Here is a 16,745-nt window from a genome sequence, read left to right as displayed (position 1 = left end):
GTAGTTTCAGGACATCTGCAGGCCTCACCTGCAAGTTGGCAAACCTATGTAGGATGCTGCTATTTATAGTTTGTGTCTTTGGCAAGGGACTGTGACTTGATGCTGTGTTTCCACCATATTTCCACTATCATTTTAAATAAATTGCAAACCTGTCAAGCTGTTGTGGCTTCTTGGAAGGAATTCTGGGAATTATTTTTATGAGTGGCCTTGTTAACAATTATTTCCTATAGATCCCCAGTGTCCCTCACAGGCATGCAGATCTCACAACTTTTTGGTTAGCAGTTCTGCCATTTCAAACTGCTGATATGTATTATGTAGACTTTGTTGAGCTTGTGGGCAGGGCAGGGTGCCGTAGCAAAATGGCTGCTACAGAGAAGCAGAACCAAACATAGAATGGCTGCCATGGGACAGCAACCAGAAAATGGTGGGAATTTCTAAGGCAAGTATCCTTTTGTATAATGGACAAAGCTGGTCCCCAGTAGGAAGAAAGGTGATGCTTCTGATGGGTCTTTTGAAGCGCCTCCTGCTCCAGTGAGGTGGAGGAAAGTCAGGATCCACTATTTGGCTGGGGAAGAAGTAGGTGGATACCATCAAACACACTGGCAGGAACCACAGCACCCATGGCATCAGGAAACGTACTGGCATCCACAACACTGGGGATAATTGGTGTACCTAACAAACAGCCTTGGCTTCTTTTACCTCATGCTGTCATAACGTCATGTACGGGGTGCTACTGAGGACAGCAACATTACATCCACATGTCGTTATCTATTGAACTGTAGCACTCCTTTTTAAAGGGACCGATGCATCCACACAGGACAATCCGGTTATTAGATGGCTTTAGCACATCATGCAGCCTGATGTGTATGCACTGTGGACCGAGGTGCATCAGTCTTCTGTAGTCTAGCTTGCCACACACAGTGAAGGACCAAGGGGATGGGGTCCCTTCTTGGTTACATTTTCTTCTTATGGGTAGCCTTTTGTGTGTGTTTTTGTGTTGCTTGGGTTCCAGAAAGGCCCTTCATTTGATGCAAGAGCAGGGATTGAAATAGTGTATAGCTTTGAAAGGGGAGTGGAGGGAGAAAAAAAAATTGTGGAGGAAAAAAAAAAAACACCCACAGAAGCCGGGTTGCTTTCCCTTAGCCCTAAACAATCCACCAAAAAAGAGGGGGGCTTTTATTATTATTGTAATTTTTTGAAACCTTCAATAACACGCTCCCTCCTGCGTCTCTGTGTAAAGGAAAAACAATTCAGGAGCTGGAAGGCGCTCAAGAGAAAAGGAGGGGGAGAAAGAGAAGGGGAAAAAAAATTTCAAGCAGCCAACCCTGGCCTCTTGAGCTGAATTCGCCCGTCCAAAAAAAGGAGAAAAGAAATCGCTTGTGAAAATCTGCTGGCTCCTTCCTTCGCGCGCTCATTCGCAGCCTCGCCTCGCCTGGCTCTGCCCTGTCCTCGCTCGTTCCCCCCTCCCTCGCTCTCTTTTTCTCAAGTTGTGCAAAGGTGCCTCCTGCAGCAGCGAGGCGCTGCAATTCCCAGGGACTAGGGAGGCTATTCTAAGGAGCGACAAGTGCCCCGCTGGCTCTCCTGCAAGCCCCGGCAGTGTGAGGGGAAGAAAACTTTTCCAAGCCCTCCTCAAAGGTAAGGTGCTTCTCTTCTGCCAAATGCAAGCCTTGAAATGTAGCGCTTTCTTTTCCTTCCTTCCTTCCTTTTTTTTCTTTTTTTAAAGGTGGGTGGACTGTGTTCAGGTACCAAAAGCGCCCAGCTTTGCCTGTTTGTCCACCCCCCACCCCAATCCCAAGCCTCTGCTCCGTGCCCAGAAATTTCCATACCTACTTGCCCTCTCCCTTGGAAATATGAGCTAGTGAAAATAGTAGTAATAATAACACGTTTTCCCAAAAGTATTTTTTTTTAAACTCTTGTCTTATTGCGGTCTCCCGTTTCCTGTGTTTGTTGCCGCAGTTTTGGCTCTCAATTCGAGCTAATTTCCAGTATTTAGGGCACATTTATCTGCTAGGGAAGGGAGGAAAAGGGGGCAGATTGTGTGTAAAGGATGAAGGGGGGGGGGGGGGAGAGTGGAAAAGTGGAAGGTCCGTGGGGAGTCTCAAGCTTCAGCATATGGATATTGAGTTTTGAAGCAAAGAAGCTGCCCTGTTTTGAGAGGAGAAATTTTTTACCTGCATCCCTGCAACCTTGTTTTATTTGGATATTTTATGGAGAGGAAGAGAGAAAAAGAGAGGTTGGTTGTCCCAGCGCAATGGGAAAAAGTTGTGTTCAGCTGAGTTCTCCCATCCTCAGGCCCATAAACAATTTAATGCTAATTATTAATTGTAAGTAGATCGGAGAGCTTTGGCTTGGATCAAGAAGCTGTGCTGTAAGCAACTTTAGAAATAAAGCCAGAGAATTCCAGAGTTGTTTTTTTTTTATTGCTTCAATGTTCAAATAAACCACTGCTTTTAAAAAATTCACAAAGCTGGGGGTGGGGGATTAATGGGAAACTCCCTTGCCCAGACCCCATGAATGATGCATGTGTATCATCTTTGGCATGAGAACTTGAGACTGAAGTGTGCCCCCAAAGTCTTTTCTGTGCCTGCCGCATCTTGCAATCATTTGGATGCTGACGCGCAAATGATGCCGGTTTCTGGGAGGGGGATAGAATTGGATACTTAGCTATTGTTCAGCAAGAAGGAGAACAAGTGTCGTTTTGTCTGTCTGGGGTTGTATGACAGCAGGCGTGTGAGTTTCTAAAACTGTGAGAAGGGTGTTTGCTGTGTAGGTGGGGCACAACTGGGTTTGCTTACAGGAGAGCTGTTCTATGGGTATTAACTGGAGGGCACAGGAACGTTCTCTGTGTTATGTGGTTCTCAGGTGGGTGTTCTGTGTGTGTGTGTTCAGGGGGATTATAGATTTAGGGACCTGTCAGATTGCTAAGGAGCTGTGACTTGTGCAGTAAAGACTGCCCCTTCGGGCAGCCTGGATTCTTGCCATCTCTATGGTGTTATGGCACAACAGTGAAAGATATATATAAAGAGACAGACTGCAGGTCTGCAATGCCACACCTTTTCATCCTGCTTTGGAATGAATCTATCACCCCGCCTGTGCCGTTTGCATAGCAGTCATTGCTGGAAATGGACTTTAAGTTTGGCAAATAAGCAGTGCTTCCACTCTAAAAAGAGTTCAGTTCTTCTTGGAAGTCACATCCATGGCTCTGTTGATCTTACCTCAAAATTCCACGTGCAGAACTGGATTATTATTGGCGAGGGAGAGGCGTTCTGCTCATGACCAGAGGCTTTCTCCTCATTTTGAAAGTTGCACGTATTGCAGGCTTGAATCCTGGCACTGAAAAGCATGAGTCCGTGATGAAACTGTGCTTAATACCATCTCAATTTGAAAAGGGGAATCGTACTACTGTTTTAACCCTCAGCTGTAACTAAACACACAGTCAGAAGTCTGGCATCCATCCTTCTGTTGGGGATAACAGGCAGGTGCAGTGCCAATCTAGATCTTTGAATGCCAACATTCTCAGCTTATTCTGGCTGGTACATGTGGCCCAGTTACAAAGTTCTGGTGTCACACAAGTCTGCCATAGTGCAGCTCCTGAGAGAAAGACAAAGAATCTTACTGGATTTTGGTGTTTTTCAGAAGGATTTTCAGCTTTTTAAAAATTATTATTTTGCTATGGGACCGCTTGTGCGCCATTCACTTCTTAACAATCAGTCTCACGCAAGTCTTCCTTCATCTTCTGATCCTGAGTAAGGATGCCTTGCTCCAAATCCCATAGCTAATGTAGTTACAGAGTGAAGCATTTCCAGTCATAGTATCACAGTTGTATATAATTCTGGGCCTTTGCCAGAACTCAGGTCTTCTCTTTTTACAATGGCGGTGAAGAGAAGGTAGCTTCTAAGAACTGACTACTGTCTGATAAATTGGATTGATCAGGAAATCTCGTTTTATTTTAACATTTTAACATTTAACAGCTCAGGACCCAAGATCAGACAAACACTTAAGGAGTTATTTTGAAAGTTAATCTGTTGCTAATTTTGTTTATATCTTGTATTTAGTTTATAGGGTGTGGTCCTTTTTTGCACTTTTTATTTAAAGATATAATCTCATTTCTCTCCATCAAGCTACAGCCAACCTCTGGTGACCCCTGTAGGGTTTTCAAGGCAAGAGATGTGCAGAGGTGGTTTGCTGTTGCCTGCCTCTGCATAGCAACCCTGGTATTCCTTGGTGGTCTCCCATCCTACTAGTAACCAAGGCTAATCCTGCTTAACTTCTGAGGATCTGACAAGATCAGGCTAGCCTGCTCTGTTGAGGTCAGGGCAGAAACATGGTAAATGTCATAAAATAACGCTTAGCATTTATATAGTCTTTCCAGTATGCAGAGGGCTTCTCATAAGTTTACCTTAGTAACGCAAACCACAGTGCTATAAGGTAAGGCAGTATTCCCCCCCCCCCATGTTGTTGTTGTTGGGGGGGGCATAAAGCCAGAGTGGATTGGCTTAATGTCGTGAGTTTGTGGTAAGGTTTAGAACTTCCTGAATCAGAGATGAACATATGAACATATGAAGCTGCCTTATACTGAATCAGACCCTCGGTCCATCAAAGTCAGTATTGTCTTCTCAGACTGGCAGCGGCTCTCCAGGGTCTCAAGCTGAGGATTTTCACACCTATTTGCCTGGACCCTTTTTAGTTGGAGATGCCAGGGATTGAACCTGGGACCTTCTGCTTCCCAAGCAGATGCTCTACCACTGAGCCACCGTCTCTCCCCAAGGAGTGAAAGGATTGCCAATGAACATATGAAGCTGCCTTATACTGAATCAGCACCCTGGTCCATCAAAGTCAGTATTGTCTACTCAGACTGGCAGCGGCTCTCCAGGGTCTCAAGCTGAGGTTTTTCACACCTATTTGCCTGGACCCTTTTTTGGAGATGCCAGGGATTGAACCTGGGGCCTTCTGCTTCCCAAGCAGATGCTCTACCACTGAGCCACCGTTCCTCCCCAAATAATCCCAGATAATCCCTTAGGCGCTTTTTTAGATTTTTCTTTTACTTACTCAGTACTTTTAAAAAAAAAATCCCTCCTTTCCTCTATGGAATAATAATAATATACATTATCCCTCCTCCGTTGTACATCCTTATAACAATTTTGTGAAGAAGGTTAGATTGAGAGAGTGTAGTGGACCCAGGGTCACACAACAAGAAGAAAGCATAGGGGATTTGAACCTGATCCTAGAATTTCTCAGATCCTAGTTTAGCGCCCTGTCTGCTCCCAAGTAATTGTCAGAATCCATCTTGGCAGTGAATGGATACCCAGCATCTCACAATACAGGACCAGGGCTTTTCTTGAGCAGGAACGCAGTTCTGGCTGACTTGGCATCAGGGGGTGTGGCCTAGTGGGCAACTGAGTTCCTGCTGGGCTTTTTCTGCAAAAAAAAAAGCGCTGTGTGAAACAATGGTGATGTCAGGGGGCATGACCTAATATGCAAATGAGTTCCTGCTGGACTTTTTAAAAAAAGGCCCTGCACAAAACACAGGATGTCCAGTAAAAGGCTTCTTGGCTGGGCCTGTGCTCACTGTCACTTGACTCACTCCTTTTTTTCTGTCTTTGAATGGACCTCTTCCTTAGACTTTCATTTGCCTGTTGAAAGTAACAGTCAAGAATATAAAGCACGCATTGATGAATTAATATTCTCCTAATTTTAGAACATACATTTGTGTTAGTTAGGGTTGCCAACTCTGGGTGGGGAAATTCATGTAGATCTGGGTGGAGTTTGGGAAGGAAAGGGACCTCAGTAGGCTACAATGCCCTAGAGTCCACCCTATATAGCTGCTGTTTTCTCCCATGGGAGAGCTGATCTCTGTTGTCTGGAGAGCAGTTGTAATTCCAGAATATCTCTAGATCCCATCTGGCAGTTAGCAACACTAGTCTTTGTATCTTGAAGCAACATTAATTTTTTTGAGGTCTGAAAGAGACTATGGTAGTACCAGTCTTGAAGAAGCTATCCTTGGATCCTACTGATCCTGCCAATTACTACCCAGTCTCGAATTTATTGTTTCTGGGTAAGGAATTGAGAGAGCAGTAGCTGAGCAGCTCCAGAGCTTCCTGGATGACACATTGGCATTGGATCCATTCCATTCCGACTTTCGCCCCAGCCATGGGATGGAGACAGTGCTGGTCGCTGTGACAGATGGTCTCCGCAGAGAGCTGAATCGAGGTGGGTCAGTGCTGTTGTTGCTGCTTGATCTTACAGCAGAATTCAACAAGGTCAGTTACGATCTCCTGACCCTCACTGATGTAGGAATCCATGGGGTAGTCCTGAAGTGGCTTTCCTCATTTCTCCCTCATTGGGGGCAGAGGGTGGTGCTGGGTGAGAGGGTGTCAACTAGGTGCCCCTTAACCAGGGCCGGATCTAGGGGGGGCAGAGGGGGGTGCTTGCCCTGGGCACCAATGGAGGGGGGTGCCAAATTAAGTATGGAGTCCATTGTATTCTATGGGACCATAAGATAAAATGGCCCAAAAGGGGGCGTCATTTTTTAATTTTGCCCGCCCTCAAAAAGCATTTAGATTTGGTCCTACCCTTAACTTATGGGATTCCTCAGGGGGCAGTCCTCTCCCTGATGTTTTAAAATCTATTTGTGCCCTCTTGCCCAGCTGGTACAGTGCTTTAGGCTGGGTGTCATCAATATGCTGATCACACCCAGCTATATCTGGTACTGGATAGCCATCCAGATACTGCTCAAGTAAATCTGGCTGAGGTTATGGAGGCCATGGTGGGATGGTTAAAAACAGCAGACTGAGACTGAATCCAACAACGGCAGAGGTTCTGTGACTGGGGGGGGGGGGGAGGGGGATGCCATTAACATCAGCACAATCTGTCAGGAGCTTTGACTTGATCCTGGACATCTGAAGGCCCAGGTCACAAATATTGCCAGGCTGGTTTTTTTCCAAGCATGGCAATTAGCTCCTTTCCTGTTGCATCTCAACCTACCTGCAGTAATCCATGCAACGGTCACCTCCAGGCTAGACTACTGTAACTCACTCTATGCTTGCCTGCCCTGGAAGCTCCAACTGATTCAGAATGAGGTAGCATGAGTCCCGACAGGAACATCATGGACGGCACATATACAACCTCTGCTGCACCAGCTACACTGGCTTCCAGTGGAGTACCAAGTCAGGTTCAAGGTTTTGGTGTCAAGTGTCAACCTTTAAGGCCTTGAGGAGTCTGGGACCTGTGTACCTTCAGAACTGCCTCCTCTGGTATGTTCCTGAAAGGGTGTTACGCTCCACTGAAAACAACTTGCTTGTGATCCCTGCCCTAAAGATACACGGGTGTCCTCAACTAGAAAAAGCCCTGGCTCCGACCTGGTGGAGCTCTCTGTAAAATACCATCAGGGTCCTCCTGCAAGATTTAGTGCAATTCCACAGGGCCTGCAAGGCAGAAATGTTCCGCCAGGCTTTTGGTTGAGGACAGCAACAGTTTTCATCATGGCTGGCACCCTCTTCAGCCCCCCCCCACAATCTCTCACTTCGGCCTCCTCTGTCCTGCCCACAAGACAGTGACCCATTCCAGAGTGGGTTTGAATATAAATTAGAAATGGCATCTTGGGATTATTATTATAATATAGGAAGGACTGTTTTACTGATTTGAACAATGTTATATTGATGTTTTTGATTTTTGTTGTATATCGCCTAGAACCCTGTGTATTTGGGGACTGGGCAATTCACAAATCTAAAATAGAAACAAACAAACATTAATTTTTTATAGTGTCCCCAGTTCATCAACAAGACTTTGATTAAAAGTGTGTTTCAAAACAGTTCCCAAATTGAAATTTGGGTGTGTTTTTTTAAAGAAGTGGTCACTTTTTGGCAGTGAATTTTGTTTTGAGCTCTAGATAACTCAAATGTAGTTTAATCTGGAAATGCACATTGTCTTTGGCAGGAAGTCCTGCCCTCTGACCCAAGACATGTGGTATTCCTGTGAAAAGAGTGAAGTGCTCTGCACATGCCCAGATGCTCTCCCCTGCAGTTTATTTTTGCAACTTGTTGCTGAATGTCTTCTACTGTTAAAGAAGAAATTCTAGAGAGAAAAGCACTAGAAACAAAATATACAGGATTAGATTACTATAAAGCAGTTTGGGATAGGGTGGGGGAGGATAGACTTGGTTACCACTGAAATAATATCCTCTCAAATTATTACTCCATGGCTTTTTAATATTATCAGGTATACCTTTACCTTTCTATTTTTTCAACTGGCATAGTCAACACTAGGAAAGTTTGGAATCTAGTAAATACTTCTGGTATGACCTTTTGCTTTAGTACATGGCAGATAGCCTCTTGTTTCTGGCACTGCTGCAGCATCAATAGCAAAACCACGTTGAGAACAGTGCCACATGGAATGTTACTGCTAGAAACTCCTGTTAGCTTGTGGGATAGGAATGGATATTAACAGCGTCCTGTTACTGGCGGGCAGGAAAGAAAGAATACATAATCTTTACTTGAAAAAAAACCTTTTAAAGATGAAAAACCCAGAAACTTTGTTTTTTTAATATCCCCTTCTCATCCAAATAACTTTTCAAACTCACTTTAAGAGAAACATGAATTAGAAAAAGCTATTACTATTTTCAGAGTTAGGAGAATATGTTTGAGAACCAGCATTATTGAGTGGTTAAAATGCTGGACTTGGTTCTGGGAGACCCAGGTTCACATCCCTTCTCAGTCATGGAAGCTCACTGAGTCTCTTTGGATCAGTCATTCTTTTCTCAGCCTAAGCTCTACCTCACAGGATGGTGGTTGCAAAGAGAAGAGAATAATGTTGTAAGCCACTTTCAGTCCCCCATTATGGAGAAAAGCAGGGTGTAAATATCTAATTTGCACAATAAATATAAAGGAGTCGATGGCTTTTGTATTCGTTTATATTTTGAATATGTCCCTCCTCTCCTTCATTAACTATTTTGGGTTATTTCCTTCTTGTGAAAAAGAGAAGTTCACCCTCCCCCCCCCCCAAAAAAAATAATAATTCTGGAACATAATGAACCTCCTGGCTTGAGGTTGGATCTGAAGGCCAAAATAGACATGATGGAGCTGCTATGTGTATTTAATTATGCCAGCCTCATTATAAATATAAGGTGTGTGGTCTACATTAAAGAGAGCTGGCCAGTGAGGAGGAGCTCATTCCTCCCCTTTCCCAGATTTACCGTGCTCTGGATTGCTTGGCACCCTTTAATTTCTGCCTGGGTCTGAGAATGGAAGTGAAATAGGTTGGGAAAGAAAGAGGAGTAGCTACCTTCATCCATGTCCTCCTTTTTAGGGGAAAAGATAGACACAGCCATCCTTCATATGCGAATAAGGTAGAGACAAGAAAAGTGCACGTGTTAAGGAGCCTGTGTCTCCCATTGCAGCAGGACACCTCGTGTCCTTTACTGGCTCTACCTACTGCTGCTCAATTGGGCAGCAGGTAGGTTTGCCAGCTCGATTGGGAAATACTTGGAGATTTTTTAAGTGGAGCCTGGGAATATTGGGATTTGGGGAGGGGAGTAGGGTTGCCAGGTCTTACCTGGCTGCCAGCGGGGGACCCCAGTCCTCTTCCTGAGAGTCTTTGGCATGCACACAAAGGGTGCGTGCTACAGTGACATCACCCTAAAGTAGTCACCATAGAGTTTTTACCCAAATACTGGAATGTCCCCCTACATGATGTGCCTGGCACAATGATGTCATCTTTGGGTGACATCATTGGACCAGGTGTACTGGAGCCCTTCAGGGGTGGGGCTCCCCTACTGGCCAGCTCCATGGAGGTGGATTGGAAGTCCTGAAAAGGATGGGATGGGATGGGAACCCTAGAGGGGAGGGACCTCAGCAGAGTACAATGCTATAGAGTCCCCCTGCTCCAATGCAGCCATTTTCTCCAGGAGAAAGTTCTGCTTTGGTTCTTCCCAGAGCATAAACGCCAGTTGATCATGTATTTAGAAAACAAATCAGTGAGCACCCCTAGTCCTGTGAAAACTGCTACCCACTCTATCTTTGCCCATTGAAAAGAAAAGAGGTACTTGAGAAAGCCTTCATATGACCCTGCTTAAGGAAAACATCTTCCTTTGTGTTTACTTGTGTATGTAACCCCGCTTGCCTTTGTTCATGTGAGTATGGTAAAACAACATTTTGCTTCCCTAAGGGAAGTAAAGGCTAAACAAAATCAGACTCTTTCCCTGGCAGGGCCTGTTCTCCTTCCAGGCCAAAGGCAGGCAGATCAAAGAAAGCAGCCTGGAGAGAATACGGGGTGGGGAGGGGCGAGCCTGAAATAAGGGGTTGCCAGGGTGCCACATTGTTCTTTTCCCCCGGTGCCACCCATATGTGTGTGTGTGGGTGTGTGTGTGTGTGGGCAAGCACACAGCTGCTCACATGGTAGGGGGAGGATTGACTTAGGATCCCAATAGTAGCCATAAAATCTGGATCAGGAGATGCCAAGAGCCAGGGTATGTTTCCTTGTACCAACATGGCCAGCATCTAATTTTGCTTGAAGGAGCATGTTGAGGAAGGAGTGTGGCCTAGGGGACTGGTATGGGAGAGCAGATGGCAGGACCTAAAGGGACAGATTTAATTCATGGTCCACCAATTGCTGACTCTTTGCTATGAACTCTCTGGGTGTCATGCCGGCTTTTGCCTTCCTTATTCCTCTTCTATACTCTCTGTCCCCAGGAAAAACAGGTTGGTGGAATAAACTGCATTGCTTTTTCTTTTTTAAGTACCCTCCAGCTTGCATTCCCAGAGCTATGAGGAGTTTTGTCCAGTTTTTCGGAAAAGAAGTGTGATGCTTTGAGTATGGAATTTGTCACATTATTTAAGTAGACTCAAGGAGAAGCCCCGTTTCCGTGTCGCACAGGTTCCTGGCTGAGCAGAATGTCCCAGTCTGTTTTTTCTTTTAGTGAAATATATAGCTACTGTTATTCTCTCTCTCTCCCCCTGTCCCCTTCCCCACTCCCTAATTCTTTTAAAGCAAAGCAAAGCTTAAAATACTCTAAACTTTTCTTGTTCTGCCTTTGTTATAAACTGGGTTACGCAAAGCTAGATTCAACAAGAAGAATTCAGTTTTTCCTCTTTGTACTTGAATGCTCTGCGCTTCTTTACAGTGATTCATATCTTCCATTCATGTGCAGTTCATTGTGCTCAGATGCGGATGGGATGGTCGGTTGGGGCGGCATATGTGTGTTTCAAAGCATTAAAATTCTAAATGGGTTGGAAATTTATTCATACCTTGGTGAACTTGAGGTGTTTTCTAGCCCTTTTTTTGGCATTCCTTCAGCCTGGCAAGTTTGATCGTGACGGTTCCCTACTTATCCCCCACCCTCCTAATAAACACACATGCAGACCAAATACACACCCGCTTGGTAGACTTCCAAACGGTTGAGGGGAGAGAACCTCAACAACTGTTTGATCTCTTAGCAGCGTCTTTGTGTCCGGAGACCCTCACAGGGCAACATGTGCCCTTTGTGCAATCCATGTTTGGGGTCATAGAGCCAATCTTTAAAAGACAGAGATGACTGAGGTACGTCTGTCTCCTTCATTTTTTTGTGATACGTTCTTGGTGTGATTTGGATAGCTCTCTTGCTGCCATTAGCTGCAGTGTGTTGGTGGTTTTTGAGTGTAAGGGTATATCCAGATTGAAGGAGATAACAGATTTTCCTTCCACTGATAGAGGCCATCCTTAATTTATAGTTGAAATGATCTACACCAGGGGTGGCTAATGGTAGCTCTCCAGATGTTTTTTGTGTACAACTGCCATCAGCCCCAGCCAGCATGGCCAATGGCTGGGGCTGATGGGAGTTGTAGACAAAAAACATCTGGAGAGCTGTCGTTGCCCCCCCCCTGATCCTGCTTTGGCCTAGATATACTAGATTCTTTAACCTGGGTTCTTCCCACATCTGTGTGGTCTGAAATTGATAGTTTTCTACTCCCTGTCCCCTAGTGAAGAGACCTGGTCTGTGAACAATTTGGGCAGTGGTGGCTGTGACCTATGAAACCCTGCAGAAGTAATGCATGTTTTGGTTCTCAGGTACACAAGTGATCCATGGGTTTCAACTATTGTGCAGCCTTGTTATGAAATATTTAGTAAATGTGAACAAATTATATATTCACATTAGGCTTCCCAATCCCCAGGTGCCAGCGGGGGATCCCCCGGTTTTACAAGCTTCCCCCCTGCCCTCAGCCAGCTGGCTGGTGGGGGGAAGCCACGCTCCCACAGCCACCAGTACCTCTAGATCTCCAGCAGGTTAAGAAACCTGCAAACGTCCTGTTTTAAAATGACTCTTTGCGTGTGTGTGCCCCTTTAAAGTTGAGCAGAAAGAAGGAAGTACTTCATGGGGAAGGGTCAGAAGCAGAGCCTCCGTTTGTTTTGCTTTCGTTTCACAGTAAGTAAGAGTGTGTACGTGTGTGAGAGAGAGAGCAGCTAGCACCTGTAATTGTCAGATGTGGTTGTGGAGAAACCAGACCCAGTGTGTGTGAGAGAGAGAGTACTTTTCAGAAGTCTTTGTAAGGAAGCCAGTAATAGTGTGTGTGTGTGTGTCTGTGCTTGTTTTGCATTGTTTTCAGAGTCTTTGTATAGGAGCCTGTTTATGGGGTAGAGGAAAACTCCATCTCTCTCTCTTTTGTTTGCCTGTGTTAGGCTGAAGAACAGCAGCTCCTGTGAGTAAAGCCCCAGTGTGAACACAAAAATGTGAGCTTGCAAACTCTGTGCATTTTGGCTGCTTTTTGTGTGTTTACTAGAATTGCAGCTATTGGGGGATGACGAAATGATGACTATTCAGGTGAACCGCACTGCTGTATTTTTATGTATTTATTTTGGAAATGGGAAAGTCTGACTGCACCCCAAAGTCTCCTGGCTCCACCCCCAAAGTCCCCAGATATTTTCTGAATTAGACTTGGCAACCCTAATTCACAGGCTGCTGTCCTGCCTTGGCAACAGGGCCAGCCCTAGACTGTCTGGCACCCTAGGCAAGGCTAACTTCTGGTGTCCCCCTGAACTGGTAACATCACCAAGTCACATGGGGGGTGCCCAGTTTGGTACCCCCAGAAGGCCAGCGCCCTAGGCAGTCACCTAGTTTGCCTAGTGGTAGAGCCATCCCTGTGACTGGGATTGGCGCCGAGGGGGGGGGGGGGGAGTTCTTGTCCTGAAGAAGAGTCTCAAACATCTGTACATTGTCTTTCAGGCCTTGAAGTTTGCATTCCACATGCTCACCTATGAATTCCTGATTTTGCAACTATCCTTTTGCCTTCCCCCCCGCCCCCTGGGCAATCCAAGAGGTGCTGGTCAAATTACTTGCCCTTTGTGATGGACCTTTTTAGTGACTCTGGTAAAAGACTGGGGAAGAGGGACATGTTTAACCCCACTTATTCATTCATGCATTCCCCCATGACCCTCTGTTAGGGTTACCAACTCCTATTTTGGAAAATTCCTGGAGATTTGGAACAGCTGAGTTGGAGGAAGAGGGGGAGCTCCGCAGGGTGTAATAGCACTTGCAATTTCAGTTTCAGACTCTATGGTATACCATAGAATCTGGCCTCCAAAACTGCCATTTCCTCCCTGGGAACTGATCTCTGTAGTCTGCCCAGAAGTCCAGGCCCTTGAAGTTGGTATCCCTGCCTAGATCTTTCCTCATGTCTGTCTGTGACTGAAGAAAGCAATTTGCTTCCCACCTCCAGATTGCTTTATCGACTGTCCTCCTCACCCAAGCATATTATGAAAGTCTGCAGGATCTCTTACATTCACCGTGGAGACTACACCTCTCGCTAAGGCATTTGGTTGGGCAAGCTACTCACTTCTGTCTTTCAAAGTCTCTTGCTACACTCAAGAGTCCTGACTTGTCTTGGAGACTATTGCATATATTGGCTAAGGGAACCTTCCAACCAAGCTAGAAGTGTCTCACCATCTGCTTTAAAACTTCCCTTCTCTCTGGTACAATATCTGGATCCATTAAAAAAAAAGGCCCCTGAGGTAAGCAGTGCACATTCCTTGAATGACACTAGGGGCATCAGTAGGAATAGGACAGGGGTGGCCAATGGTAGCTCTCCAGATGTTTTTTGCCTACAACTCCCATCAGCCCCAGCCATTGGCCATGCTGGCTGGGGCTGATGGGACTTGTAGGCAAAACATCTGGAGAGCTACCGTTGGCCACCCCTGGAATAGGGGAATCCAATTTAAATGACCATCAAGACTAGATAATGTGGATTCAGTCTATTTGGGCTTGCGGGGGAGGAACAGAATTTGTGCCCCAGAAGAAATTCTTGGGCCTAGCTGGTTTTGTTGCTGTGTAAAGGTCCAGACTGAGGAAATCTTCCTGTATCAGAATTTGTGTATGTGTGTGTTAGATCAACATTTCTAAAGGCATGTACCTTTCTCCTTTGTGGCTAATGAGGTACAAATCTCCCTCTTTCAGACTTTTCTAGCTATTTAGATGTCTGGGGCTGTTAATCAGGTTGGGTGGTGTGGAAGTACCCTTTCTGTTTTATCTCCATGAGTGAGTGAGTCCCTCTCCCAAATGTCTTTATTGTTTATATTTATAGTTGCATGAATTGTCACAGTGGTAGGAGGAAACCACTGGATACTGGATGTTATTTCTGTGAAGGATGTTGACCTCCCTTGTAATAGGAATATTAATTAATTAATGAACTGAGTAGTTTGAGGGAGGGGGGAACTGAAAGAGAGCATGAATGGCTCATTTGCTTCTGGGCTGAACTAGGAATTGTTTGTTTTACATGCTACCACTCTGCTAAGCAAAACTTGAAACCGCTTTCTTCGGCCTAAAGGACTTTCCTCCAATGTGTGTGGTACTGCCGCTGGTGGAAGTCTCTCTCAAGTTGGAGGAAGTTCCCTTAGGCTGGAAGAAAGATTCAGACTTTGCTAGGATAAAAACCATTTATTGATCACAAGAGCCCCCTATCCAGGCTACTGAGAGGCATCATGGGCTCTGGACAAATATTTTGCTTGCCCCCACCATATGACCCTGATCCAAATGTGGTGGGCATAAGTAATTAGAAAATGAAACTAGGACTCTCAAAATTGGCCACCAGCTTCAACATGATTGTGGGAGTTCAGGGCCAAAAATGAAAGGAATTGGAATATCTGGGCCACTCCTCCCCAAGTTCTAAATTCTGTTCCTCATTTATCACCACTAAAGCAGATTAATATTTCATTATGTATAAAAAGGGTGGAGTGGTCTTTCCGGCTCCCTTTGAAGCAGGAGAGGGCTGGGCACGGGGCGGGCCAAGCTGTGCATTCTTGAAGAAAGAACATGTGGCTCAGGCCACCTCGTTCCTGGTGCTCTCCCACTTCAGAGGGAGCCAGGAAGAGGTCTTTCCAGCTCCCTTTGAAGCGGGAGAGGACTGGGCACGGGGGATGGGGGGTGGGCCAAGTGTTCGTGCTATGCGTGCACCTCAATGACGGTGCTTCTGGTGATGTCATCAGGCTGCACGCACTTTGCGTGCAAGAGTAGAGCCATTGTGGGGGCAGGGCACTGGTGCAGGGTTCAGCCTGGGGCACCAAAACCCCTAACCCCGGACCTGGCCTCACCTGGAGATTGGCAGTCTTATGCCTACCAAACTTCTGTGTCCTCCATGACTGGAACATCAGCTACAACCTGAAAGTTGTGTATGTGCTGTTGAATCATAGTACTTCAAAACTATTGTGAAACTGGTGGAGTGTCACATTCTCAGGGTCCAAGCAGGCAGGAGTCCAAAGCCAGTCCAAGGTCAAAGTCCAGGAAGTCAAGCAGGAGCCAAGTCACCAATGCAGAATCACAAACCAGAATCAGAAGTCAACGTTCAAAAGCCAAAAGGTCAGGGTGCCAAGGAAATAAAGCAGGTCAGGATCAGGAATTAGGAAGCAGCGTGGATGCAAGCCAGAGAATAGACTTGTTGCTTCCACAAGGTTACCAGGTCCTGGGTGGGAGCTCTATGGGAGTCTCAATCAGCCTGCTTCCTGGGTGGCAGCGACTCTGCTAGAACTCAGGGCTGAGAGATCTGAAGCATCAGCATGCCTCATATCTTCACTCTTAAAGTTCTTTCCGGAGCCTGCTTTGAACTCTTGAGATGGGAGGAGGAGAGCTTGGAGGAGATTGATCTGTTAACAGCTGACACTGGTGCCTGGAGAGTGATTGATGGGCCAGCTGCTGTTTGTTCAGCTGAGGAACTGGCTGGCAACTCTTCCAGGTCTGTTAACCCTTCCAGCTCCTCCCTGTCAGGGCTCATGACACTATTCCACCCCCCACAGGACCCCCCCACACAGACGGGCCAGGCCTGTCAGGGTAGGCCGTGTGGAACTGCTGCATGAGGTCAGGGGCGTGTAAGTTGTCCGCGGGTTCCCATGAACAGTCCTCGGGGCCATAGCCTTCCCAGTCCATGAGGTACTGGAGGTCCCTGCAGTGGATTCGGGAGTCCAGGAGCTGGTGGACCTCGTATTCCTCCTTGTCATCAACCAGGACAGGAGGCGGCGGCACTGGAGGTGGCGGTTGGATGGGATCCGGTGGTTTAGCAGGAACAAGGAGGGACTGGTGGAAGACCGGGTGGATGCGAAGGGTGGCCGGCAGCTGCCAGAAAGCAACGGGATTGATCTGGTCCATGATCAGGTAAGGCCCTGCAAAGCAAGGGTTCAGTTTGCGAGACCAGCCAGGCCGACGCAGGTAACGGGTGGAGAGCAGGACATGGTCCCCGGGCTTCAGTGGGGGCCCCACCTGTCGCTTTCAGTAGGCGGCTGTCTTGTAGGCC

The 16,745-nt window shown here is 46.3% G+C and overlaps 1 protein-coding gene across 1 annotated transcript in view; it reads left to right on the top strand.

The window, feature by feature from the left end:
- The first annotated feature begins 1,464 nt into the window (after positions 1-1,464).
- The window catches only part of COL8A2 (collagen type VIII alpha 2 chain), a 246,041-nt gene continuing 230,760 nt past the window's right edge, over positions 1,465-16,745 (top strand). The window contains exon 1 of the mRNA XM_060258079.1: positions 1,465-1,635. The gene's annotated coding sequence lies outside the window, so the exon portion shown is untranslated. The remainder of the gene's footprint in view (positions 1,636-16,745) is intronic.

Source organism: Heteronotia binoei, chromosome 17 (assembly GCF_032191835.1).
Source record: "Heteronotia binoei isolate CCM8104 ecotype False Entrance Well chromosome 17, APGP_CSIRO_Hbin_v1, whole genome shotgun sequence".
Taxonomy (NCBI): domain Eukaryota; kingdom Metazoa; phylum Chordata; class Lepidosauria; order Squamata; family Gekkonidae; genus Heteronotia; species Heteronotia binoei.
The sequence above is the reverse complement of the archived record's forward strand: the minus strand, read 5'-3'. Positions and strand labels throughout refer to the sequence as shown.